This window comes from Xenopus laevis, chromosome 3L (assembly GCF_017654675.1).
Source record: "Xenopus laevis strain J_2021 chromosome 3L, Xenopus_laevis_v10.1, whole genome shotgun sequence".
NCBI lineage: Eukaryota > Metazoa > Chordata > Amphibia > Anura > Pipidae > Xenopus > Xenopus laevis.
Window position 1 is genome coordinate 21233080 of NC_054375.1, and position 27208 is coordinate 21260287.

A 27208-nucleotide genomic window follows, 5' to 3' on the forward strand; every position below is an offset into this window, starting at 1 on the left:
GTCAGCACAAGCCCTATTCACAGTGCTCATGTTAATTAGGGGTGTATACTTCTAGCGAGAATATCCTTTGAAAAGAGGGAAAAAATGCCATGTTAGTGAGCAATTTATTGGAAATTTCTGGGAAATCTTCTGGATGTGCTTATTTGTCACGGCAGACCTTTGGTTTTTCGTAATAATATAAGGAGAATGTTGAGAAATGACAATATTTTTATAGGCTTTATTTATACATTTACAACAACAAAAAACAAAACAATCAGGGATGTTGCATTTAGTACAGGCGTTAAAATACAGTATAACATAAATCACATTCTTGTACTTATGTAATTCAGTAGCCAGTATATTCAGCACATTAAGAGGATTATCAGATCTTCACGGCTCTCACTGTAAAAAACCCCTTCCGAATATTGAGACAGAACCTCTTTTCTTCTAAACGGAATGGGTGACCTTGCGTCAGCTGGAAAGACCTACTGGTAAATAAAGCATTAGAGAGATTATTATATGATCCCATTATATATTTATTCATAGTTATCATATCACCCCTTAAGCGCTTCTACACAAGATACCCAACTTGGCCAGTCCCTTTTTATACAGCTGAAGACCTTATTTGCCCTTGATGCTGCTGACTGGCATTGCTTGCTACAGCCAATTTTATCATCTACAAGGACTCCAAGGTCCATTTCCATAATGGATTTGCCTAGTGCTTGAATATTTTTACATCCCAGGTGGATGACTTTACATTTATCAACATTGAATCTCATTTTTCACTTAGCTGCCCAAATTACCACTTTGTCAAGATCCTGTTGCAAGGGTGCCACATCCTGGATGGTATTAATTGGGCTGGATAGTTTTGTGTCATCTGCAAATACTGATACATTACTGACAATACCCTCCCCTAAGTCATTAATGAACAAGGAAAATAAAAGTGGACCTAATACCAAGCCCTGAGGGACCCCACTAAGAACCTTACTCCAAGTAGAGAATGTACCTTTAACAACCACCCTCTGTATCCGATCCTGTAGCCAGTTTCCAATCCATGTACAAATGACTTTATTAAGCTCAACAGACCTTAGTTTAGAAAGCAGTAGTTTGTGGGGCACGGTATCAAACACTTTGACAAAATCCAAATAGATCACATCTACTGCCCCCCCCAGTGTCCAGCGTATTACTTACCTTATCATAAAAAAAATCAAATTTGTCTGACATGACCTATCCTTCATAAAGCCAAGCTAATTGCTGCTCATAATGCCATTCATTAGAACAACATTTTGAATGTGATCCCTTAACAAGCCTTTAAATAATTGCCAGGCTGAGATCGTAATCCCTTTTTAATAATTGGAATGACATCAGCTTTTCTCCAAACCATACCAGATGAAAGCGAATCTGAGAAAATCAGAAAAAGGGACTGGTCTAAAGCTAAACTAAGCTCTCTTAGAACCCAGGGGTGTATGCCATCTGGCCCTGGCGCCTTGTTTACATTAATTTTTATTAAAGCTTTATGAATCATATCCTGAGTCAGCCACTGACTAGATTGAGCTGAGCCATCAGTGCAGCTATGAAGTGAGACTGGGAACTCCTCTATTGTATACACTGAAGAAAAAAATTGATTTAGCACATTTGCCTTTTCTGTATCTGTTACAACCATACTGGTACCATTATTTAAAGGAGCAACATTCTTAAACCCCATCTTTTTACTCTAAATATAAAATTTGGGTGTTAGTCTTAGCCTCAGCCACAATGCACTCTTCATTTCCTTTCTTTGCCTTCCGGATTGCTGTTTTACAACATTTATTATAGTGTTTATATTCATTAAATGCAGCTTCTGTTCCAACAGACTTGTAGTTTTTAAATGCTTTTCTCTTCTTTCTTATTAACTTCTTTACTTCCATATACTTCCATACCAGAGGCCAGTGGTGGATTAAAAAGTAACTTTATTTCCCCAAAATTTCTCCTTCTAATGCGTTTTGTGTGTTAACACACGTAGTCATAGGCATGACTACGTGTGTTAACACACAAAACACGTTAGGAGGAAAAATGTCGGGGAAATAAAGTTACTTTTTAATCCACTACTGGCCCCTGGTTTGTGAAAGTGCACGCAACAGTTTTGAAGCCTTTTCTTTATTTGTTTACATCACCGGCAATATCCAATCAACGTTTTGGGGGGTACAACCTCCCTTCATCAGGATATAATAACAAATGTGACAAAAACGCCTTTATAGGCATAACCCCGCCTCTTCCCTTGATCACATGTGACCCATATCTTCATTAACACCTTCTTGTCATACAATATTTTCAATTAGAAATTCACACATAAATAGTGAATAAATAATAAAAAGTCCAATAAGTGTTTAGTAGAGTCCAAAGTCCTTATTTAAAATTTTATCAAAAAAAGTATCAAAAAAGTAACAAATTGTTTTCACATAATATACATATGGGGGAATGTAATAAAAGTCGCAAAGAGCAAAACAATTTGCACAAATAAGAATAAAAAGTCTAATTTCGCAATGTAATACTCTTCCTTAAACTATTACATTGCGAATTTTAATTGCGCATTGCGAATTTTAATTGCGCATTGCCCACTTTTAAGAAGTGATTGAAGGTGTCTTAATCTTTTGGAGCAAACATAACAACTTTTTCAGTTACACCCCTAGGGGCAGATTTATCAAAGCTCGAGGTGAATTTTCGAAAGAAAAAATCTAATTTTGAGCTGTTTTTTGTGCACTTTGACTCTGGAATAGTCCAAATTCTATACGAATTTGAAAAAAATTAGAATATTGAAATTTATCATGACAAACATAACAACTTTTTCCGTTACAAGTTTTATTACATTCACTGCGCACTGGTGCTAACTATAAAATTCGCAAACCTTCTTTCACTGTTAGAAGTTGTTTCTAAACAGTTTTCCGGTTCGCAAAAGCTATATTGAATTCGCACAAAGGCAAATTTTTTCGCACAGAGCTATAACTTTTCACATTGCGAATATTTCTTCTGTTACCTATTTTTATTACATTCCCCCATACCTATGCAACAAGATATGGGTAGGAGGAGCCAGTGAAATCCAAGATGCCTGCCTCAGCTAGAACTGCAGTGGAGATAGGGGAGATCTTGCAGAAGGAATAGTGAGCTGATGATTTACATTATACAAACAATTCTAACTGTTTTAAAAATCGGATTTCTTGAACTTTCACATAGTGTATTTACTTAGGAAATTATTTTAGTTATGATTGGTGCCCTTCAATACATATTTGGTTGTCTTTCAAGAGTAGGGTTGGTTCGTGTATGTCCATACCCAAGTCCATCAAGAGTTGATGTAGCCAGATAACTTCTTGACAAGCTTGTGCTGCGCCAACATATTCAGCTTCTGTTGATGATAAGGCTACCATGGCTTGTTTTTTACTGGTCCAACATATGGTGCCTACAAAAATCCTGTAGTTGACTGCCCAGTCTGCGTCTACATAACCAGTTAACTTTGCTATGTGTACTGCTGGCAATTTCAACTTCTTATGGATAGTCCCTTTCAGGTATCTTATGATGCAATTTACCACATTTCAATCACGATGTGATGGAGCTGAATCCTTTCTGCAAAGTATTCCTACTGCTGCTACAACATCTTCTCTTGTCACTGTCGCTATGAACAACAATTTGCCAATAACTTTTCGATATTGGTGGTTGTCTGTCAACAATCACTCACCATTCTCGCCTTTCAGATATTCAACTTCCATAGGCGTTTTCACTTCCTCCATTCCACAATAGGTTATCAGTTCTTGAATTTTATTTTTCTGATTAAGTAGGAAACTTCCATCTCTCTCAGTTTTTCAAGGTAATAAGTGACATTTCCCAAAACCACATTTTTGTACCCTTTGGCGACTAATCTAGCCTTGTAATGCTCAACTTCTCCATTTGCATTGTATTTCACTTTAAATATCCACTTGCAACCTATTGCTTTGCGACCCTGAGGTAACCCTGAGTCAAAGTCCATGTTTCATTTTTGTTCAAGGAATCAATTTCCTCTGGTGCTGAAACTTGCCATTTTTTGGCTTCACTTTTTGGTAGCTGATTGATCTTATCCCAGGAGTTTGGTTTAAATATTTCTTGTGTGTAAGCTTTGTAAGAGTATCTGGGAGCTGGTATCCCTTTTGTGGTGTGGGTTGACCTTCGCAGTTCAGTTTCCTCTGTGACATTTGGTTGTTGAGGTGTACTTTGTGAATTTTCCATTATGTGCTTCATAGAGTCACCTGTTTTGGCAAGTGGTTCCACCCCTAGGGGCAGATTTATCAAAGCTCGAGGTGAATTTTCGAAAGAAAAAATCTAATTTTGAGCTATTTTTTGTGCACTTTGACTTGAATAGTCCAAATTCTATTCGAATTTGAAAAAAATTAGAATATCGAAATTTATCATGTACTGTCTCTTTAAAAATTCAACGTTGACCATTTGCCATCTAAAACCTGCCGAATTGCTGTTTAGCCTATGGAGGACCTCCTAGACCCTATTTGGAGTCAATTGGTGGACTTTAAAAAAGCAAATGTTTTTTTGGGAAAAACGTTGAATCGAATTCGATCAAGTGCGCTATTCCTTAGATTCGTACGATTCAAATTTGGCTGAATACAGACCTATTCAATTAAAAATGGACCTATTCGACCAAAAAAAAAACTTTAATTTAATTTCGGTTGGTCTTTTTGAATTCAAATTTCACAGTTTTCAAAGTTTCGAAATTCGACCCTTGATAAATATGCCTCCTAATGTCACAGACACTGTTATTCAGAGGATTCAAGTATCATAGTTTTTGATAAGGAAGACTCGTCAAAATATACGCTGTGGCTTACTTTCACTTTGCAGGTTTTACGATTTAGAACTCTGTAAGCTTTACTGTCTCCCAGTTTGTGGCATTTTCACTTGGAATGTGCACATATGCCTTGCAACCAAATATTCTCAAGTGATTTAGCTGCTATAGATTTTGTTGGTAGACAGTTTTGTAGGTATGTTGCTGCAGTTATTGCTTCTCCCCAGAATTTGTTTGTGAGGTTGGCATCATTTAGCATATACCTTGTCATCTCTACAAGTGTGCGATTCTTTCTTTCCGCTACACCGTTCTGTTCTGGAGTGTATGGAGCACTTGTTTGATGTTGAATGCCTTGTTCCTTTAAATATGCTTTAGCTTCAATGCTTGTGTATTCCCCTCCATTGTCAGATCTTAGTGTAACAGGATTGAGCTGGAATTTGTTTGTGGATTCTGCTATATACTCCTTGAGTTTATCCAGTGTTTCACTTTTGCGCTTCATTAGAAATACTTTTCTGTATCTGGAGTAATCATCAATGAAAGTCACAAAATACTTGTTTCCCGCTGGGGTCTGTGGTCTCATTGGTCCACACACATCACTGTGGATCAACTCTAAAGGTTGACTTGCCCTGCTCTGACTTGTTTTAGGTAGTGGTAACCTTGTTGCCTTTGCTTTAATACAGCAGATGCATTTCATGATTGTATTGCATAGTGAGATATCCATATCAGAAGTCATATTTTTTCTTTAACAGTTCATGTATTGCATCTGGATGTCTGTGTCCCAGACCTCTGTGCCATGTATGAATGCATTTCTGATGAGGTGATTGAGTGGCAGTTTTAGCCTTGTTTTCTCCCCATTTGAGCTCATATACAGGCATCTGTCTGCTGTTCCCTATAATTTCTGAACCATTCTGAATTGTGCATACTTATGCCTTTAAAATGAACAGAGAACCAAGGGCCGGAACTAGGGGTAGGCAGAGTAGGCACGTGCCTAGGGCGCAAAGCTGTGAGGGCACCAGGCACGTACCTCCTCTGTCACCTACCCCAAGTCCGGTTCCCTTCTCTGGCCGACTGTTCGCGCTTTATGCGCTTCTGCGCATGCGTACACGAGCGCAACTTCGCACATGCGCACACAAGCGCAACTTCGCGCATGTGCGCATACTAAATAGGCGCTGCAACTGCCGGGCCTGCCTAGGGCGCCTGCCCAGCATGGCCCGGCTCTGAGAGAACCCATTTGTTAAATAATTTACTGATAGGAGGCTCCCCTCTAATTCTGGAACATACAGTACAACCTTCAAGTATATTACATTTTTGTCCTGTGCTTGTGACACAGTTCACATAGCCTTAACCAATTCCTTTCACAGTGATGCTGTCCCCATTTGCAAGGAACACTTTTTCATTCGTATCACAGTCTATTTGATCAAAGAAATGCATATCCCTTGTCAAGAATATGGCAGCAAGCAGTAAAAAAAATCCAAAATTATTTTTTAAATATGTTAATAGTAAAAAATTGAAGCAGGAAGTCGTGGGACCCTTACTATCAGAGGGGGATCAGCTGGTTAATGAAAACAAAATAAAAGCTCAGATTCTGAACTCATATTTTTCATCTGTTTACACAAATGAGGAACCAGTAAGTGAATGTTTCCTTCTTAATAGTCCCAATTCTAGTAATACATCTAATGATGCATGGTTCACACATGAGGAAATTCAAAAGAGACTAGATTATGTTAAGATTAACAAAGGTCCGGGGCCAGATGGTATTCATCCCAGGGTACTTAGCGAGCTTAGCTCTGTGATTGCCAAACCTTTTTACTTAATTTTTTAGGATTCATTGAGATCTGGCATAGTGCCGAGAGACTGGCAAATTGCTAATGTGGTGCCTCTATTCCAAAAAGGATCCCGTTCTCAGCCTCAAAACTATAAGACAGTTAGTCTGACGTCAGTGGTAGGAAAGCTTTTCGAAGGGTTAATAAAGGATAAGATACTGGACTTCACAGCAAATCATAATACTATGAGTTTGTGCCAGCATGGTTTTATGCGTAATAGATCTTGCCAGACTAACTTAATTTCTTTTTATGAGAAGGTAAGTAGAGACCTCGATTCTGGGATGGCAGTGGATGTGATTTACTTAGACTTTGCAAAAGCATTTGATACAGTGCCACACAAAAGTTTACTGGTTAAATTAAGGAATGTTGGCCTGGAGCATAGTATTTGTACCTGGATAGAGAACTGGCTAAAAGATAGACTACAAAGAGTGGTGGTAAATGGAACATTTTCTAATTGGACCAGTGTTGTTAGTGGAGTACCGCAGGGCTCTGTACTAGGTCCCTTGCTTTTCAACTTGTTTATTAATGACCTGGAGGTGGGCATTGAAAGTACTGTTTCTATTTTTGCAGATGATACTAAATTGTGCAGAACTATAGATTCCATGCATGATGCTGCCACTTTGCAGAGTGATTTGTCTAAGTTGGAAACTGGGCAGCAAACTGGAAAATGAGGTTCAATCTTGATAAATGCAAGGTTATGCACTTTGGCAAAAATAATATAAATGCAAGTTATACACTAAATGGCAGTATGTTGGGAGTTTCCTTAAATGAGAAGGATCTAGGGTTTTTTGTAGATTACAAGTTGTCTAATTCTGGGCAGTGTCATTCTATGGCTACTAAAGCAAATAAAGTTCTGTCTTGCATAAAAAAGGGCATTAACTCAAGGGATGAAAACATAATTATGCCTCTTTATAGGTCCCTGGTAAGGCCTCACCTGGAGTATGCAGTGCAGTTTTGGACTCCAGTCCTAAAGAGGGATATAAATGAGCTGAGAGAGTGCAGAGACGTGCAGCTAAATTGGTTAGAGGGATGGAAGACTTAAATTATGAAGGTAGACTGTCAAGGTTTGGGTTGTTTTCTCTGGAAAAAAGACAATTGCGAGGGGACATGATTACACTTTACAAGTACATTAGAGGACATTATAGACAAATAGCAGGGGACCTTTTTACCCATAAAGTGGATCACCGTACCAGAGGCCACCCCTTTAGACTATAAGAAAAGAACTTTCATTTGAAGCAACGTAAGGGGTTCTTCACAGTCAGGACAGTGAGGTTGTGGAATGCACTGCCGCAGTGGCGTAACTACCAGGGGAGCAGGGGGTGCAATTGGGCCAGGGCCCACACCCCCTCAGGGCCCCCCCAGCAGCTCGCACCATGAATTCCGCCGGTTCCAGGCGTACAGAGGGGGGCGGGGTGGGCCCGGCTGCGCATCCCGTGCCAGGGCCCGCCCCCCTCTAGTTACGTTGCTGCACTGCCGGGTGATGTTGTGATGGCTGATTTAGTTAATGCCTTTAACAATGGCTTGGATGATTATTTGGACAGACATAATATCAAAGGCTATTGTGATACTAAGCTCTATAGTTAGTATAGGTATGGGTATATGGAATTTAATTAAAAGTAGGGAGGGGTGTGTGTATGTTTGCTGGGTTTTCATTTGGAATGGTTGAACTTGATGGACTTTGTCTTTTTTCAACCCAATTTAACTATGTAACTATGTGACTCAATGCTCCTGAGTCAATACACCAGTTTTGTGAGCAGTTATCTTGAGTAAGCATGAAACATCCACTCCACAGTGTATCTATACTATCTGGAGTTTTATGTGCAATGCCCTTTGCAATTTCTTTTGCTGTCTTTGCCACTGCATGTTTTTGTTCATTTTTCCATATAACGCAGTCTTTCTTTAAATGGCCTGGCTTTTAACAGCGAAAACACACTCTGCTCTGCGCATCTCCTTTTGCAATTTTTCCAGCTTTAAGAACTGTTTCTGATGCTATAGTTTCTTTCACAGCTCTGTTTTCCTTTCTGCAATTATATTCATCAAGTAACTTGCCTTTGAAATATTCTAGAGATATTTCTGACTCTGGTCTGACTTCAATGGCATTTATCAGAGGGCTATATGATTCAGGTAGGCTGCATAGAAGGAGAGCTCCTAAATGGCTTTAATTTCCTTTCCAATTACTCTAAGTTGTTCTGCAATTTCTAAAGTTGCATTTAAATGTTCCTGCATTTCCTGGTGCTGTGATCTGGGCCCATAACCTGTTAGCAGAGAACTGAACTGCATGTGCATCTTGTCTGTAAGTTAGGACAGACACACCAACTTCTGTGTGAACAGTAACTTGGTTGCTTTATAGAACTCAGCATAAACACTTTCAGCATAACATGTCTGCAACAGGAACTTTTCATAGAAAGCATAAACAGGAAGAGGAAGAAGAAAAACATACAGGGTTAAAGGTCAAACATGACATTGCATTGCTATGCAACAATAGACCCTCCCTGCATTAAGTAACATTCACTGGAACAATCTCTGTCTGTTGTTTTCCAACAACTAGCAGCCTTTTCTATTTGTATCAGGAGCTTAGCCTCCTCCTTGTCACTTACTTTAGGGGGTCTATAGCATACACCTACAATTAATTTGCTAGACTCTTTACAATTGGTGAAGAACTCCACCCATAAGACTTTTGCCCCCTCATTTTCTAACATCACCCCCCTTAAAGTCGCTGACTAACTCAGAGTTAGAGAGCTAAAAAGCAGGAAGTTGGATTCTGGCTATTATGTTAGACATCCAGTCAGTACAGCCTTTATAGATAACATTTTTGGCTAACTAACTATTTTGCACAGCCTTTTTAGCCAGGTTTTATTTTTACACTGAACTGTTCCTTTAAAGGAGAAGGAAAGTTTAAAACCAAGTAAACCTTATCAGAAAGGTCAATCTAAATATACCAGTAAACCCCCAAAGTAGTGCTGCTCTGAGTCCCCTGAGCATTTCTTTCCTTCTATTGTGTACTCATGGGCTTCTGTATCAGACTTCCTGCCTTCAGCTTAAACCTCATTGCCCTGGGCAAGAGCATGCTCAGTTTGCTCCTCTTCCCCCGCCCCCTCCCTTCTCTGCTGTAATCTGAGCCCAGAGCAGGGAGAGACTCAGGCAGGAAGTGATGTCACACCATGTTAATACTGCAGCTCCTATCCTAACCAAACAGAGAGTTTCTAGAGCTTTTTACTCAGGTATGGTAAAACATTCTACAGAATAAATATAGCATTCTAGCTTTCACTATTGCAGCTAATCTATTGGCAATAAAATGCCTCCGTAGCTTTCCTTCTGCTTTAAGTCTATTAAAATAATTTAAACATTAAATGAACCCAATAGGATTGTTTTACCTCCAATAAAGATTCATTTTATCTTAGTTGGGGATTATTACAAGGCACTGCTTTATTAAAATAAATAAAAAGGAAGTAATTTTTAAAAATGTAAATTTACATTATTATATTATAATGACAGCTTTGACTTTTGCCTTAACCACAACTGTGTTCTCATGGACAATTGCCTTCTATAAATCTCTCCAAGGAAATGAGTGTGGGAATATAAAAGCAAAATTCATAGTTAAGGCCTGCAGATTGTGACATGGAATTTATTTTCTCCATAATGAGATAAAGATGTTTATGGGAGCCAAGCGTCACCCACTCTTCTGCTGCATACCTCCAACTGTCCAGTTTTTAGAGAGACAGTCCCTCTTTTGACAGCTCAACCTGCAGTCCCTCATTTGTACTGGAAAGTCCCGTTTTTCTCTGCACTGAGCAGCCAGAAAAAGTTTCTAACTTAATTGGCTTTTGGTTGAGAGCCCAGAACAGCCACAGCTGCAGATAAGATACTTTTGTAACAATTTCTAGCAAATAAGTAAAAAACCTGAAAAAAAACACAGAAATATGTTCAAACTTTCATAACCTGCCAAATTTTGTAAAATGAACATGGTAATTAGGGGGATGTGGCCACAAAAATGTGCTTAGCCATAAAAAATTCCGCCGCTCTGCGCGTGCCAACTTTTTTGTCCCTCCAAAATGTTGGGAGGTATGCTGCTGGTATAGGCCTATTTGGGTTTTACACCGGGAAGTAAAAAATAACTTAAATGAAAGGCTACAGATTCTCATTGTCATTGTGCCATAATAGACCATTAGTGCTGGAACCTGCTCTCTTTATTACAGTTTCTCTAGGGAAAGATCCACCATCCAGCCTCAGCCATGCATTGTAACATATGGGGGTTTAGGGTCCCGCTGGCAGCACTGAAATGCAGTTGTATTATTCAGAGCAAGGAGATAACATGTTGTCTTTGTGTGTCCTGGCCAACAGCCTATATCTGTTCCCTTTGATAAATGACAAATCTATTTTGCTTGATGAACTCATATCTGCTGTCACTGGTGCACACGCTCCTGCACGGCTAGTGATAGCTCCTACTAGTCTCATTTCGGCATCTGCACATATTTAAAAAAGGCAGTGTACGCTTAAATATTAAACTTTGCTCAAAATGAGCACATTAAAATTGTATTCTATTCTTTTCAAGGAGAATGAGCCCCCCTCCACCTGGTTTAAACTGACCACAACCCCTGCAGAAGATGCTTCTCCAAAATGCATAGTCGCTTTTCTTAAATGGTCCCTATGCTCCCTGTACTAAATATATTGACTTGCACAATGGGGTTAGCAGTCGCCATATCTCTGGCAACATCAGATCTGGTTTCTGGCCAATTTAAAAAATGGGGTGGCTGTTTTATAATTCTTTAAAAAAAATTCACCGAAATAACTGATGAAAAATGTTTTGTTTTCCCCTAAACTACCTCCCTTTCTCTTCCCCCCCTCGCCCATAATGAAGATAAAGATCTCTGTAGAAACAAACCCCTCCCTTCCCTGAAGCCTTTTCAGATAAGGAGCGCCTCATTATACAGACGGCTTATTGTTAGACTGATAAGTTGCTTTGCTGCCTACTCCTCTTTAAGGGTCTGGCCACACAGGCAGATTCGGGGAGATTCAACGCAAGGCGACAAATCTCCTCTTCTTCGCGGCAACTAATCTCCCCGATTTGCCTTCCCCTGCCAAAGTTTCCTCGTGCGGCAATTACAGGGCGACTTCGGAAAAGAAAGATGTAGTTGCCATGAAGAAGAGGAGATTTTCCCCAAATCTGCCCGTGTGCCAAGACCCCAAACAGCAACTTAGCAGAACCAGGAAGATAGAAAGTGATAGTGGTCTGGAGCAGAAAATCATGCATCATAAATATTCTTGATTAAACCAATAGTCAAGGCACAGCTCTAGACCTACACAGTATAATGAGCTCATGTTGGAAAAAAAATAGATTTTTGTACTTACCGTTAAATTCTTTTCTCTTGACCTATATTTGGGGACACAGGCACCATGGGATGAAGATCCTGTTGCTTGGAAAAAGGACACTAAAAGGTTAAAGGAAAACTATACCCCCAAACAATGTAGGTCTCTATAAAAAGATATATAACTAAACGATTTTCATAATAATATACTTTTTTAGTAGTATGTGCCGTTGGGTAATCATAAATAGAAAATTGCCATTTTAAAAAATAAGGGTCACTCCCTGGGATTGTACGATTCACTGTGCACACAAACACACCAAATAAACCATACATGGGTTACATGAGCCAATTAACAGACAGATTTCTGTCTTTTGCGTTCACACTTCTTCCTGTTACAGTTAGAGCCCCAGTATTTCTGGTCAGGTAATCTCTGAGGCAGCACACTGCCCATCACAAAATGGAGGTTTAAGACAAGAGATGTAAAAGGGTAGTTTTTACTTAAATATATATTCCAGTTTGGTAAGATTCTTTCATATGCCACTCAATTTGATATAAACTATCTGTTGCTTAAGTATTCATTTTGGGGATATAGTTTTCCTTTAGTGGCTTCTCCTCCTCCTCCTGCTCTGGGCTTAATCTCCTGCCTACTTTCTCAATCCTCAGTTTTCTGTCCAAAGAAGGAATGAATAGCCCTACCTTAAAACTAGGGTTGCCACCTGGCCGGTAAAAATGATGGTTGATCCCAATGTTATTAATAGGGAAAAAAGATAAATATATAGGAAGGCCGGTATTTTTTTTTCAGAAAAGGTGGCAACCTTAGTTAAAACCCATGTGAAGAGGAGGAGCCCCTCCCCAAGGCCACCTTGGCCTGCTGATAAAATCTTGTTACATAATGATATAAAAACGTAACTGAATTTAACTGAATTTTCAAGAGAAAAGGATTTAACGGTAAGTACAAATTTTTTTTTCTCTTGCCTAGATTGGGGGACACAGGCACCATGGGGATGTCCCACAGCTACCCATGAGGGCAGGACCACTGTTAGAAATCACAGGGTCCTGTACAACAAAATTTTTGGGGCCCCGCCCATCCCGGCCCCCAAGCCCACTTCACATCACAGTTAAAAGACCACACAGACATCAGCGTTAAAAAAGGTAACCCCCCCACATGTTATAAAAAGCTATTGGGGACTAGGGCCCCCCTAAAAGCTCCCTGAAGGAAAATCTTTACATTTGGCTTCAGAGCCTTCAGAGCCCTCCTGAAGGAACAAGAGGAGGTTACCTTCGTCCCAGAATTGCAGATCTCTGGAATTGGATTTGCACCAGGATATGAATGTCTTCCATACCCTGTGATAGATACGTGCAGAAACAGGTTTTCTAGCTCTTAGCAACGTCGGTATTGCCTCCTGTAGCACTCCTGATCTAGTTAGAATTAAGGCTTCCAGTGCCATGCTGTTAAACCCAGTCATGGTGAACTCGAATGACCTATCGGTCCATGTGATAAAAGGTCTTTTCTCTCTGACATTGTCTGACTATATTCTTACCTGCAGACCTCTTAAAATATCTGACCAGTGGAGTAGCGAGTAGTCGATCGTTTGGAGTTCCAGGATATTGATGGGGAGTCGCTGCTCCTCCTGTGTCCACCGTCTGTGACGACTGTCCACCTGTGCCTGGGGAATGGCTTCCCTGACTGAAGCGTCGTTGTGTGAAGCCACAAAGAGAGTGATGCTCGAACCGGTTCTGATAACAGAAACCTGCGGTCAAGATTTGCACGATTCCGCCTCTGGTGTTGCAATATCAACCTCTGCAATGGTCTGGTGGGTAGTTGCGCATAGGGAGTCGCGGGAAAGGAGGATTGTCCCCAGAACTCTCTGAAGAGCCATTAAATGACTGTGAATTGAGGTAATCTTGTCCTGTGGAAGGAAGGCTTTTCTCTCTGAAGTATCTAGGACCAGTCCTAAGTACTCTGGGATGTAACAAGTTTTGACGTCTGGAAATTAATTTGCCAGCCAGCCCAGATGAGATAGTGTTTTCACCATTGTCTGGAGATGGGTCGTGGCCAGAGACAGAGAAGGGGCCTTGACAAGGAGATCATCCAGATATGAAATGACCCCCACCTCCTACAATCGTAGTTCCTCCAGGGCCACGGCCTTGACCTTTGTGAATACCCTTAGCGCGGAAGATAGCCCGAAGGGAAGTGCCACGTATTGCAATTATTCTCCTTCTACTGAAAAGCGCAGGAAGCAATGATTGTTGGGGTGTATGGGTACATGCATGTACGCATCCTTCATGTCTATCACTGCCATGAACTCCTCCCTTTCCAGTGACATTAGTACTGAATGGATTCCATCTTGAAGTGTTTTTTCTGACATGGTCGTTGAGGGCTTTTAAGTCTAGGATGAAAGGATCCGTCCTTCTTGGGTACTATAAATAGGTTTGAGTAGAATTTGCGACCGTCTCTTCAGGAGGGACTCTCACACGACCCCGGAATCGGACAGAGCATGTAGAACCCTTTGAAAGGTTGAACATCTGGGTTCTCCTGTTGGGAGCCTTGACACGAAGAACCTCCTTGGTGGTAGCTGTAAAAATTCCATGAGGTAACTTTGGGATATTACTGTGAGCAGCGTGGTCCAGCGCGTCCTCCCTCGCCGGCGTCCTGTCCAAGATGGCGGCGCCCAGGGCAGGCCACGTGGGTCTTCCTCTTCGGCGCCTCGTCTGGACCTTGGGATATTACTGTGAGGAGCATGGTCCAGCGAGTCCTCCCTCGCCGGCGTCCTGTCCAAGATGGCGGCGCCCAGGGCGGGCCACGTGGGTCTTCGTCTTCGGCGCCTTGCCTGGACGCGTCGGATCTGCGGCAAGACGCCAGCGCGAAGACGCCAGCGCCAAAACGTAGCGTCAGCATGCAACGCATGATGTCACTGCGCAAGTTTTGGCGCCAAAGAATTGTTTAAAAGTCCATTTGTGACTCTCTGCCTTTGCCCGTGAATAGGTTCTAATTCATTGTGTTCCTCGGTGCTATTATCGTGTTTGGATTCTTGTTATTTGACCTCTGCCTGTTCCTGTTTTCGACTACCTGCTGCCTGAACTGATCTCCTGCCTGGCTGACTACTCTTTCTCTTGATCCCTTCCTGTACCGCGAACTTTGGTGTGTAACCTGCTAGCTTCCTCCTTGGTCCGTGACTCCAAACTGAGCCTTCGGGCCTGACAGTATTCACAGGCCATGGACCCTTCCGAGGAAGCTCAAACCCTACCCGACTTCGGAAGAGCTTTTCGTGGGCTGGCTTCTCGCATGGAGTCTTACGAGGCCCAGCAGACTCATTTTGGACAAACTGTCGATCAATCCTCCAGTGTCCGCTGCTGTGGCTGCTCCACTTGCTGTGCCTTTACCTGCTTCCAATCCTGAGCCTAAGGTTCCTGCTCCACCTCTCTACAGCGGAGACCCCCAGGCTTGTCGGGGTTTCATTAATCAGTGCCTGATACAATTTGAACTTCAGCCTTCACTATATGTATCTGAGCGAGCTAAAGTGGGGTTCGTCATCTCCCGTCTTCAAGGGAAAGCATTGGAATGGGCATCGCCCTTACGGGAGAAGAATTCTCCGCTCATTCAGGACTGTAACTCCTTTCTCCAGTCTTTTCGGACCATCTTTGATGCTCCAGGCCGAGTTACCACTGCCTCTTCCCGCCTGCTGCAAATTCGCCAAGGGAGTCGTTCTGTCAGTGAATATGCGATTGACTTCCGTACCATAGCAGCCGAAACAAACTGGAACAATGACTCTTATCATGCGGCTTTTTACCAGGGGCTCTCCATTCGTCTCAAAGATGATTTGGTCTCCCGCAATATCCCGGAGCTGTTGGAAGATCTCATCGCTCTGGCCATTAAGATCGATACTCGGATGCGGGAACACCAATCCGACAGGGAGAGAAGCAAGATATTCCAGCCACAGTTGGCTGTGAGAATCTACGCATGCGTCCTGTCCGGCGCAGCGCGGGCGCGGGCGCGTTAATGCGCGCCGGCGTGTGACGCGGGACGCCGGTGACGGTCGCGGGCGCAAGGACGTACGCGGAAACGCCAGTGATGGACGTTGCTGGCGTCAGTTCCGCGACGTCAGCGCAATGACGCCGGTTTGGCGCCAAAGTATCAGTACTTAAACCAAATCCGGACTGTGATGCATTGCCTGGTTATTAGGTTATTTTGACTGAAACCCTAGCGTCTTTATACTATTGAATTCCTGTTGTTGACCCATGCCTGTACCTGGACTACGATTACTTCTGCCTGCCTCGACTCTTCGGCCTGTCTCATCGTTTACGAACCTCGCTGCCTGCCTTTGACCTCGGACCTCCTGACCACGACTCTGCTTAATCCCTTTGTACTTCGCTTGATCGTCTCATTGGCTACTCTCCACAACCCTGCTCCCTGTTCCACTCCAGGTGGGTAGCGGTTGTGTGAGGCGCTTGTGGGTTCAATATCTTCAGCTCCAGCTCCTTCTACGTCTGGATAATACCGGTAAGCCTGACAGTATAACCAGGCCAGATGGATCCAGCTGAAGGGGCTTCTCCGTTTGCTGTCCTAACCCAGCAGCTGTCGTCGCTCACGCAAGCGGTCCAGGAGCTGCAAAGTGGCTATGCTCAGCTACAAGAGCATATCAGAGCTCATCCGCCAGCTGTACTCCCTTCCATGTCTGCTGCCACTCCTCCTGCTCCAACAAAGGTCCAGGTCATCACCTCCGAAATCTCTGAGCAAAAAGTAGCGTTTCCTGAGAAGTTTGCCGGTGACCGAAAAATGTTCCGGAATTTCAGGAGCAACTGTAAGCTGCTGTTCTCACTAAAACCCCACACTTACCCTACTGAGCAAACCCGGGTTGGGGTTATTATTTCTTTCCTTACGGGAGAACCACAGACTTGGGCCTTTCGTCTCATGGATCGCCACAGTCCCGTGTTGGCCACAGTGGATTCATTCTTTGACGCAATGGCGGTCATTTTTGATGATCCTCACCGAACCACTACCGCCGAGTCTGCCTTGCGTGCCCTGAAGCAAGGGGTCCGCCCTGCGGAAGACTACACACTGGAGTTCCGGCAATGGGCGGATGATACTGAATGGAACCCTGCAGCACTAAAAAATCAGTATCGCTTTGGGCTTTCATCCGAACTGAAGAATGAGTTAGCCCGTACTGGCATCCCTGACAGTTTGGAGGACCTCATCCTCCTTTCTATCCAACTTGATCAGAGGCTCAGGGAACGTAGAGAGGAAGAAAGGGCGGAGAAAGCGGGCCTTCCACCTCAAACTTGGATGTTACCATCTGCTCCTCCTCCGGTCCGAATGCCTTCCACCTTTCCTCCAGCTATGCCTCCACCCGTCTTCAGTACAGCCCCAGAGCCCATGCAGATCGGTGCCATTAGATCTGCTTTAACTCCTGAGGAGCGTATCAGGCGCCACAGACTGAACCTCTGCCTTTACTGTGGACAAGCAGGCCATTTGCTTCGGGGTTGTCCGATCCGCCCAACGGGTAAGAAGTTGCTCGAAAAAGACTTTACCTCCTGCCATGTTCCTGTGCCTCTCCTGACAGTTTCTTTGTCTTTGCAGTGGGGAGACCAACAGGTAGATCTCCAAGCAATCCTTGACTCTGGGGCCAGTGGGTGTTTTCTGGACAATAAAGTAGCACTACAATTCCAGATACCGCTCCAGACCAAGAAGAATCCCGTAGCTCTCCGTGTGGCTGATGGTTCTCTGATTACCTCAGGTCCTGTGGTGCAAGAGACTGTCTCTCTTTTTGTTTTGCTGAATAAAAGGCATGCTGAAGTCATGAACTTTGATGTGGTCTCTTCTCCTTTATTCCCCGTTATCCTGGGATTACCCTGGTTGCAGAAACACAACCCATCTATCAACTGGGCTACCGGTGAAGTAAAGTTTCTTTCGAATTTTTGTTCCTCTCGATGTATTTCCTCTTCAAAAGGAGTCTGTTCTTTATCACCTGCCTCTGAAATCCATGAACTTCTTCCTCAGGTTTATTGGGAATTTTCGGACGTTTTCAATAAAAGAGGGGCTGACAAGTTACCTCCTCATCGTATTTATGATTGCCCTATTAATCTTCTTCCTGGGGCCCAGATTCCTTTTGGACGAGTTTATCCTTTATCCGAGTCTGAACTTGTGGAACTTCGCTCTTATTTAGATGAGAATTTGGCTAAAGGGTTCATTAGACAATCTTCTTCTCCAGCAGGAGCCGGGATTTTCTTTGTTGAGAAGAAGGATCATTCATTAAGGCCGTGCATAGACTATCGGGATTTGAACAAAATCACAGTCAAAAATCGTTACCCACTTCCTCTCATTCCTGAACTATTTCAACGTTTGGCGGAGGCTAAGATCTTTTCTAAACTGGATCTCCGGGGCGCTTACAATCTGGTCAGAATAAGAGAGGGTGATGAATGGAAGACGGTCTTTCGTACTCGTTACGGGCATTTTGAATATCTGGTCATGCCTTTCGGTCTCTGCAACGCTCCTGCAACGTTTCAGCATTTTGTTAATGATGTTTTCAGAGACTTCCTTGATATATTTGTCATCATTTATTTAGATGATATTCTTGTTTTTTCGAATTCGTTGGAAGAACACAGATTACACTTAAAGGGGGTCCTGGCTCGTCTGCGCACTCATCAGCTGTATGCTAAGATCGAGAAATGTGTGTTTGAACAATCATCTGTGGACTTTTTGGGTTTCTTCATTTCTCCTCAGGGTATCCAGATGGACTCCAGGAAGATTTCTGCAATTCTTAACTGGCCAATTCCGTCTTCTAAAAAGGCCGTTCAACGTTTTATTGGCTTTGCAAATTTCTATAGAAAATTTATAAAGAATTTTTCCCAAGTTATCCTCCCAATCACTGAGTTGACTCGCAATAATCAAAAGTTTGTTTGGTCCACACAGGCTCAGCAGGCTTTTGAGAAACTGAAGTCACTCTTCACTTCGGGCCCAATTCTTCACCATCCGGATGTCTCCCTTCCTTTTATTCTGGAGGTAGACGCATCAGAACTTGCGGTGGGTGCTGTGTTGTCGCAGAGAACTGGGTTTCAAGAGGATCTTCATCCTGTTGCTTTTTTTTCTCGTAAATTGGCCAAGAGTGAATGCAATTATGATGTAGCTGACCGTGAATTACTCACCATCAAGCTGGCACTTGAAGAGTGGAGGTATCTCCTTGAAGGGTCTAAAAATCCGATTCTAATCTTTACTGATCATAGGAATCTGGAGTATTTACGTTCGGCTAAGAGGCTGAGACCTAGACAAGCAAGGTGGGCTTTATTTTTCATGAGATTTAATTTTCATCTTACATACCGACCTGGGTCTAAGAATGTTAAAGCAGATGCTTTATCCCGAATGTTCTCTTCTGAAGACGAGGTTCCTTTGGCTCCTGAGACGATTTTAAACTCTAACAACTTCCTCCTGTTACAGTCTACCCTGGTAGATGGAATTAAAGACGCTTCCATAAATATCTCTGTACCATCATTAGTTTCCAAGGACGGTCTTCTTCTTCATCAAGGTAAAATTTTTGTTCCAGAACAGATGCGTTTAGAGGTCCTTAAGAATATTCATGATTCCAAATTGGCGGGTCATCCAGGTATCAAGAAAACCATTATCTTGGCTAAGAGATTATTTTGGTGGCCTGGGATGGCTAAAGACTGTTTTAAATTTGTTGCATCATGTGAAGTTTGCTCTAGATCCAAGGACTCTCATTCTAGGCCTATTGGTCTTCTTCAACCTCTGCCAGTGCCTTCCCGTCCATGGGGATCAGTTTCTTTGGACTTTATTTCTGATTTACCATTGTCCTGTGATTGTTCCACCATTGCTGTTTTTGTTGACCGTTTAACCAAGATGGCTCATTTTAAGTCTTTACCAAAACTTCCTTCTGCTTCTGAGACCGCTGATACTTTCATTAAAGAAGTGGTAAGGCTCCATGGTCTTCCAGATGAGGTGGTGTCGGATCACAGTTTTGGAAATCGTTGTGTGGAGCACTCAAGATTTCAGTATCCCTTTCCTCTGCCTTTCACCCTCAGTCCAATGGCCAGACTGAGCAAACTAACCAAACTCTCGAGCAATATCTGAGATGTTATTCTTCGTACCTCCAAGACGATTGGGTGAATCTTCTTCCTCTTGCAGGATTTGCTTATAATAATTCCCACCATTCTTCAATCAATCAGTCCCCTTTCTTTGCAAACTATGGTCTTCATCCAGTAACTTTTCCCTCTGCCATTGTTTCTGATATTTTAGTTCCTGCTGTCAAGGACCGATTAACTTTTCTATCCAATAATTTTCAAAAACTTCAAGAAAACATGAAGAAGGCTCAACAAAATTTCAAGATTTATGCCGATCGGAGGCGGAGAGGTGACCCAGAGTTCAAGGTGGGTGACTGTGTTTGGTTATCAACTGTTAACCGTAAGCTTTCTTGTCCCAGTAGGAAGTTGGGTCAACGTTTCTTGGGTCCCTTTCCTATTATTCGTCAAGTCAATCCTGTGGCTTTTCAGCTTAAGCTTCCAGCATCCTGGCACATCCATCCTGTGTTTCATGCTGCACTTCTGAAACCGGCCTCAACGTTCCGGTTTCCTGGGCCGTTCGGCTCCTCCTCCGCTTCCTGTGGTGGTCGATGGGCAAGAAGAATTTGAGGTTGAGGAGATCCTGGATTCCAGATTAAGAGGCAAGCGTCTTCAGTACCTGGTGAGGTGGAAGGGTTACGGTCCGGAAGAGAATTCTTGGGAACCAGCGTCTAACATCCACGCTCCGGAGTTGCTGGAAAAATTCCATGGAACTTACCCTGGTAAGCCTTCTGGTTGTCGCGTCCTGAGGCCGCTCCTTGATGGGGGGCAATGTGAGAATCTACGCATGCGTCCTGTCCGGCGCAGGCGCGGGTGCGTTAATGCGCGCCGGCGTGTGACGCGGGACGCCGGCGACGGTCGCGGACGCGAAGGTGTCGGCGACGGTCGCGGGCGCAAGGACGTAAGCGGAAACGCCAGTGATGGACGTGCTGGCGTCAGTTCCGCGACGTCAGCGCAATGACGCCGGTTTGGCGCCAAAGTATCAGTACTTAAACCAAATCCGGACTGTGATGCATTGCCTGGTTATTAGGTTATTTTGACTGAAACCCTAGCGTCTTTATACTATTGAATTCCTGTTGTTGACCCTTGCCTGTACCTGGACTACAATTACTTCTGCCTGCCTCAACTCTTCGGCCTGTCTCATCGTTTACGAACCTCGCTGCCTGCCTTTGACCTCGGACCTCCTGACCACGACTCTGCTTAATCCCTTTGTACTTCGCTTGATCGTCTCATTGGCTACTCTCCACAACCCTGCTCCCTGTTCCACTCCAGGTGGGTAGCGGTTGTGTGAGGCGCTTGTGGGTTCAATATCTTCAGCTCCAGCTCCTTCTACGTCTGGATAATACCGGTAAGCCTGACAGTTGGCCCCACGATTACAGAGACTGCTGCTTCCTGGTATTCCTGCCCCGGTTCCGTCTACCTCCACGGACGAGCCCATGCAAATTGGCGGAGCCCGTTTATCCGAAGAGGAGAAGATGCGCAGATGCACAGCCGGTTTGTGCCTATATTGTGGAGGCAAGGCCCATTTCGCCTTTAATTGTCCAGTGAAGCAGGGAAACTTCCGCGCCTAGGTAAGTTTGGGGAGACTCACCTGGGCGGAATTGTTCCTTCTCCCCATCAAACTCCTCATCGATTTTTGCTTCCTGTGCAGCTTCAAGTCTCGTCCAAGAGAATCTCGACCCGAGCTTTTCTGGATTCTGGAGCTGCTGGGAACTTCCTTGATCACTCCTTCGCCAACCTTCACAGCATCCCTCTCCTGTCCTTGACAACCCCTCTTCGAGTCCTGGCAATTGACGACAGACCACTCTCCACAGCGTTCATCTCTCATGCCACACAAGAACTTTCTGTTACTGTTGGAGCCATGCATGTTGAGAGACTTTCCTTTCTCATTATTAACTGTCCTTCCACACCTATAGTCCTGGGGTTGCCCTGGCTTCAGCTCCACAATCCGACCATCAATTGGGTTGAAAGCCAGATTTCCCATTGGAGCCATTTTTGCCAGCAGAACTGCTTAAATTCTAATACAGTACAGAAATTATCCTCTGTTTCAATAAATCCTCACTCTCTTCCTCCAGCATACCAAGACTTTTGTGATGTGTTTTCTAAAAGATCTGCCGAAACCCTTCCCCCTCACCGGCCCTATGATTGCCCCATTGACCTTCTCCCTGGCACCTGTCGGGCTATTTGTGCGAATATTTAATGAAATTATATAAAATTATTTAAAAGAATTTAAGGCTCCTTATAAGTAATAAACAGGAGGAGTCTTAAATAATATATGGCCAACTCTGAATTCGATATCGAGCTTTCCCAATCAATTGGTACAAAGGGTGAAAAATCAGGACAACTATTTAACAAAATAATTAATTTATTTATATATAATAATAACAAATCAAATTGTCACTTCTTTTAAAATCCACCAAATACTTCTTGATATAAACACAAGATAAAATTTATCAACAGATATTAATTGATAAGACCAAAATCATTAATATGGCGAGCATCCACAAGACAATATACACTCTTATTAATAATAAGGTATTGGAATCAAAGGAGGAATATGTGACTGATTCTGATTTGCTAAGGAATTCTGTCCTTAAATTTTCCTATTTCCCCATTAAATCGTTAACTTGAATATCATATATATATATATTATTGAAAAATAAAATGGACCCAAATTAAACAGATTATTCCCAGTTTGCAATTCTGGGAAAGTCAATGTTTAGGGTATGACTATAATACACATAGGAATAATAAATATCCAAGCATACAACTTAATCGAGAAAAAGTATAACAAAAATTTATATTTACCAGATGTAGAGTTTTCACTGGCTTGTGATGTCACCCTGATCTCACTTTCTGGATCTTTAAAACCCACTGGTTCTTTTCTTTTTAGTTGAAGAATGAGTCTTCTTATAGTTGAGAGTCTCCAAGTAGTTTCAGATTTCTTTCCTTCTCTTTCTTTTAGATGTAGAGTTTTTCTTCTTCAGTCAGCCCTCCTTTTCTTATCCTCCTTCCTTTTTTAGTTTCTTCTTTTTTCTTTAATATCCCAGTGTCTCCTAATTTATCCCTCCTTTCTGTCTAAAACTCAACCCCTGGGATTAATCAATTAACCAATTGGAATTGAAGGGTAGTCTCCAAAAAGTTAAACTATCACCATCTAATCTAAATATTTTGTAAAATGTCAATCATTTACCCCTGGGCGTGATGTCCTACACTACCTGTAGATGGCACTTTTGCCTCAAATATCGTGACCTAAAAATATCTAAAAAATACATAATAGCCTTTGACCTTTCTTAATTTGATGTTACACATTATTGTTGACATTGTCTGAGACTGAAACAATACTTTATGATTCCTTAATACCTTCAGTACACATACAATATACTTGTGAATACACTAGCCATTCAAGATTGGTTTGTCTTTAATTAATTATTACCCTCTCAAACAGGTGTGCTCTATACTGTGGATAGTTTGTAAAATCCTTCAAGGTGTTCTCATTTTATTCACACAGACACCAAGGATTATACAACCTTTGAAATTTGCTTTAAGCACAAAGGTTATACACCTATGTTAAACATCCTTTTCAGAACAGAAGTTTCTTACCAACTAAACACTAATTTATATAAAACAAAATATAACATTCATTACTCAACACTATATGATTTATCAAATATGCATAATATCAATCATGAATATGTATTCTATTGAGTAAAATAATCATACTTTATCATTAATAAACCTGAATATTCTTATAGTTAATATTCATCTTATTTGAAAATCCGACACACCATGCCTCCTCGTGGCCGTACCTACCCTCTGTCTCCATCGGAAACTAGAGCCATGAAGGACTACATCCAAGAGAACCTGCAACGCGGTTTCATTCGTTCTTCTTCCTCCCCAGCCGGAGCTGGATTCTTCTTTGTAGAGAAGAAAGACGGCACTCTTCGACCTTGTATCGATTATCGGGGTCTCAATAAAATCACTTCAAAGAATCGGTACCCGCTACCTCTTATTACTGAGCTCTTCGACCAACTCAAAGGAGCACGTATTTTCACCAAGCTGGATCTCAGAGGTGCATACAATCTGATCAGGATCCGAGAGGGCGACGAATGGAAGACCGCTTTTAATACCCGAGACGGTCACTATGAGTATCTTGTCATGCCGTTCGGGCTCTGCAACGCGCCCGCGGTCTTCCAGGAGTTTGTTAATGACATTTTTAGGGATTTGCTTGGTGTTTATGTGGTCGTCTATTTAGATGATATACTCATCTTCTCCAAAGATCTGGCTGAGCACAGAGTCCATGTTCGGGAGGTTCTCTCTCGCCTAAGAAAAAACACACTTTATGCCAAGCTGGAGAAATGTTCATTTGAAACCTCCAAAATCCCGTTCCTTGGTTATATAATTTCTTCTATGGGCTTTGAAATGGATCCGGTCAAGATTGCCGCCATTCAAGAGTGGCCGCTTCCTACTAGCACCAAATCCATACAGCGGTTCATCGGCTTTGCCAATTATTATAGGCAGTTCATCAAAGGCTTCTCTTCCAGAATTTCCCCTATTTTGGCTCTTATCCGCAAAGGTGGGAAACCCGACTGCTGGTCTTCACAAGCCAAGGAAGCATTTGAGTCTCTGAAAAGATCCTTCTCTTCTGCTCCTGTTCTGAAACATCCCGACCCCCAGCTTCCTTTCTTCATTGAAGTGGACGCCTCCGATATAGGAGCTGGGGCAGTACTTTCCCAAAGGCAACTCAGTGATGGGAAGCTCCATCCGTGTGCCTTCTTTTCAAAAAAATTCTCCCCGCCTGAACGAAATTACGATGTGGGCAACAGAGAACTTTTGGCAGTAAAATTAGCACTTGAAGAATGGAGACATCTTTTGGAAGGCTCAACGATTCCTGTGACGATATTCACAGATCATAAGAACTTAGAATATATTCAAGCTCTTAAACGTCTCAATCCCAGACAGGTTCGGTGGGCCCTTTTCTTCTCTCGTTTTAATTTCTTCATTACTTTCCGTCCCGGTTCCAGAAATAAAAAAGCTGACGCCTTGTCTAGAAGTTTTTTCCCGGAAGACTTTACTAGACGATGATCCCATCGTTCCTCCAGCAAAGATTGTGGCTGCTTTATTTCCTTCCATGGCATCACAGATCCTGTCGGCACAATCCTCTGCACCGCCCGATACACCATTGGGTGTGGCCTTTGTACCCCTGGATCTTCGCCAGACAATTCTTCGTCAGTCCCACAGTTCTAAACAAGCCGGTCATCCCGGAATCAAGAAAACGACTGAATTATTGTCTCGTCTGGTTTGGTGGCCTCCTCTACGAAGAGATGTCAAAGACTTTGTATCTTCCTGTTCTGTGTGTGCCGCTTCGAAGTCCAGTCATTCCTCTCCTGTGGGGTTATTACTACCTCTGCCTATTCCCGCTCGACCTTGGACACATCTGGCCATGGACTTTATTGTGGAGCTTCCATCATCCCGTGGTTACACGGTCATCTGGGTTGTAATCGACAGATTCAGTAAAATGGCCCATTTCATTCCTCTCCGCAAATTACCTTCTGCTGTTGAACTCTCAAAATTATTCATTCAACATATTTTTCGTCTCCATGGTTTTCCCGCTGAAATTGTTTCCGACAGAGGCTCACAATTTGTTTCGAAGTTTTGGAGATCCTTATGCAAGTCCCTCAACATCTCTCTACAGTTTTCATCTGCGTATCACCCTCAGTCCAACGGTGCCTCTGAACGTGTCAATCAAGCACTAGAACAATTCTTAAGATGCCATATTTCGTTGTGTCAGGATGATTGGGCTGACCTTGGGCAGAATTTGCTCACAATAGCTCTCTGCATGCTTCTTCCAAGAGATCCCTTTTTTTTTGTGTATATGGTCAGCATCCTTTGGCTTTCCCACAAGACTTTCTTCTCTCCAATGTACCTGCAGCCAATGATCAAATGGCTCATATGTCTGCAATTTGGCAAGCTACTAAAACCAATCTAGAGAAGAATTCTATTTCTCAAAAGACTTTTGCCGACAAAAGGCAGATTCCTCCTCCCCCATATGCTATTGGGGACAAAGTATGGCTTTCCACTAGGAACATCCATCTCAAGGTTCCTTCAGCTAAATTGGGTCCCAAGTTCATCGGTCCTTTCCCCATAATTGAACTTATTAATCCTGTAGCGGTTCGTCTACAACTTCCACCTGAAATGCGGATACCTAATGTGTTCCATGTGTCCCTTCTTAAACCTGCTTTAATCGACCATTCTTTGTCCTTTCTCCAAGCAACAGGCTTTTCATCCCCATAGAGCCTGTGTCCCCCAATCTTGGCATAAGGGTGAATTCAGTTTCTTTAAAAATAGGATTTACCTTTACAAGATCAGTAACATCAGAAAATGAAAAAGTGTTTTAAAGTATTACAAATATAATGCAGTGTTGCCTTGCACTGGTAAAACTGTTGTGTTTGCCTTAGAAATACTACTATTGTTTATATAAATATGCTGCAGTGTAGTAATGGGGGCAGCCATTCAAAGGAGAAAGGGCTCAGTTTAAACAGCAATTAAGCTCTGTAGAACATTATGGTGTTATCTGTAATCCACTATTAACATGTGCCATATAGCCTTTTTCAATTTCCGCCATTGCTACACAGCTGCTTGTTTATATGAACTATAGTAGTGTTTCTGAAGCAAACAGATCAGTTTAACCGGTGCAGGGCAACACAACTTGATATTTTCATTACTTTAAAGGGATTCTGTCATGATTTTTATGATGTTGTTTTAATTTCTAAATTAGGCAATCCCAGTGAATCTACTCGCTAAACCTGGAACCGGGGCCAGTGCATTTTTCAGTTGAGGAGCACAGGCCACTTAGTTGAAAATAGCACAGTGTTACTCCCATACTATTTCCCATGATTTCTTTGTGCAGCCTGGGCTGGAACATGTGCACTATAGTAAAATCATTATTTAGACTATACTGGTCCTCAACAGGTGGGATCAAGGGTAAATACTATGAACTGGCACAAGGTATCATTGGAAAATGAAGAAAGATGGTGGTGCACTGCTGACGTTGGAAGTTACAGAAGAGAAGCATTAGAATCACTGGGGACGCCCGATTGCCACCCCCTCCCCCCAATGATTTTGGGTATCATTGCTCTTTAACAGAGATACATATCATTGTTTATTTATTTTTAATTGGTGCAATAGGAAGAATTGAAATTTCAGGCATGCAAATAACCACACAACCGAGC

The 27208-nt window shown here is 42.5% G+C and overlaps 1 pseudogene; it reads right to left on the minus strand.

The window, feature by feature from the left end:
* The window catches only part of LOC108710192, a 76814-nt pseudogene that overhangs the window by 29876 nt on the left and 19730 nt on the right, over positions 1 to 27208 (minus strand).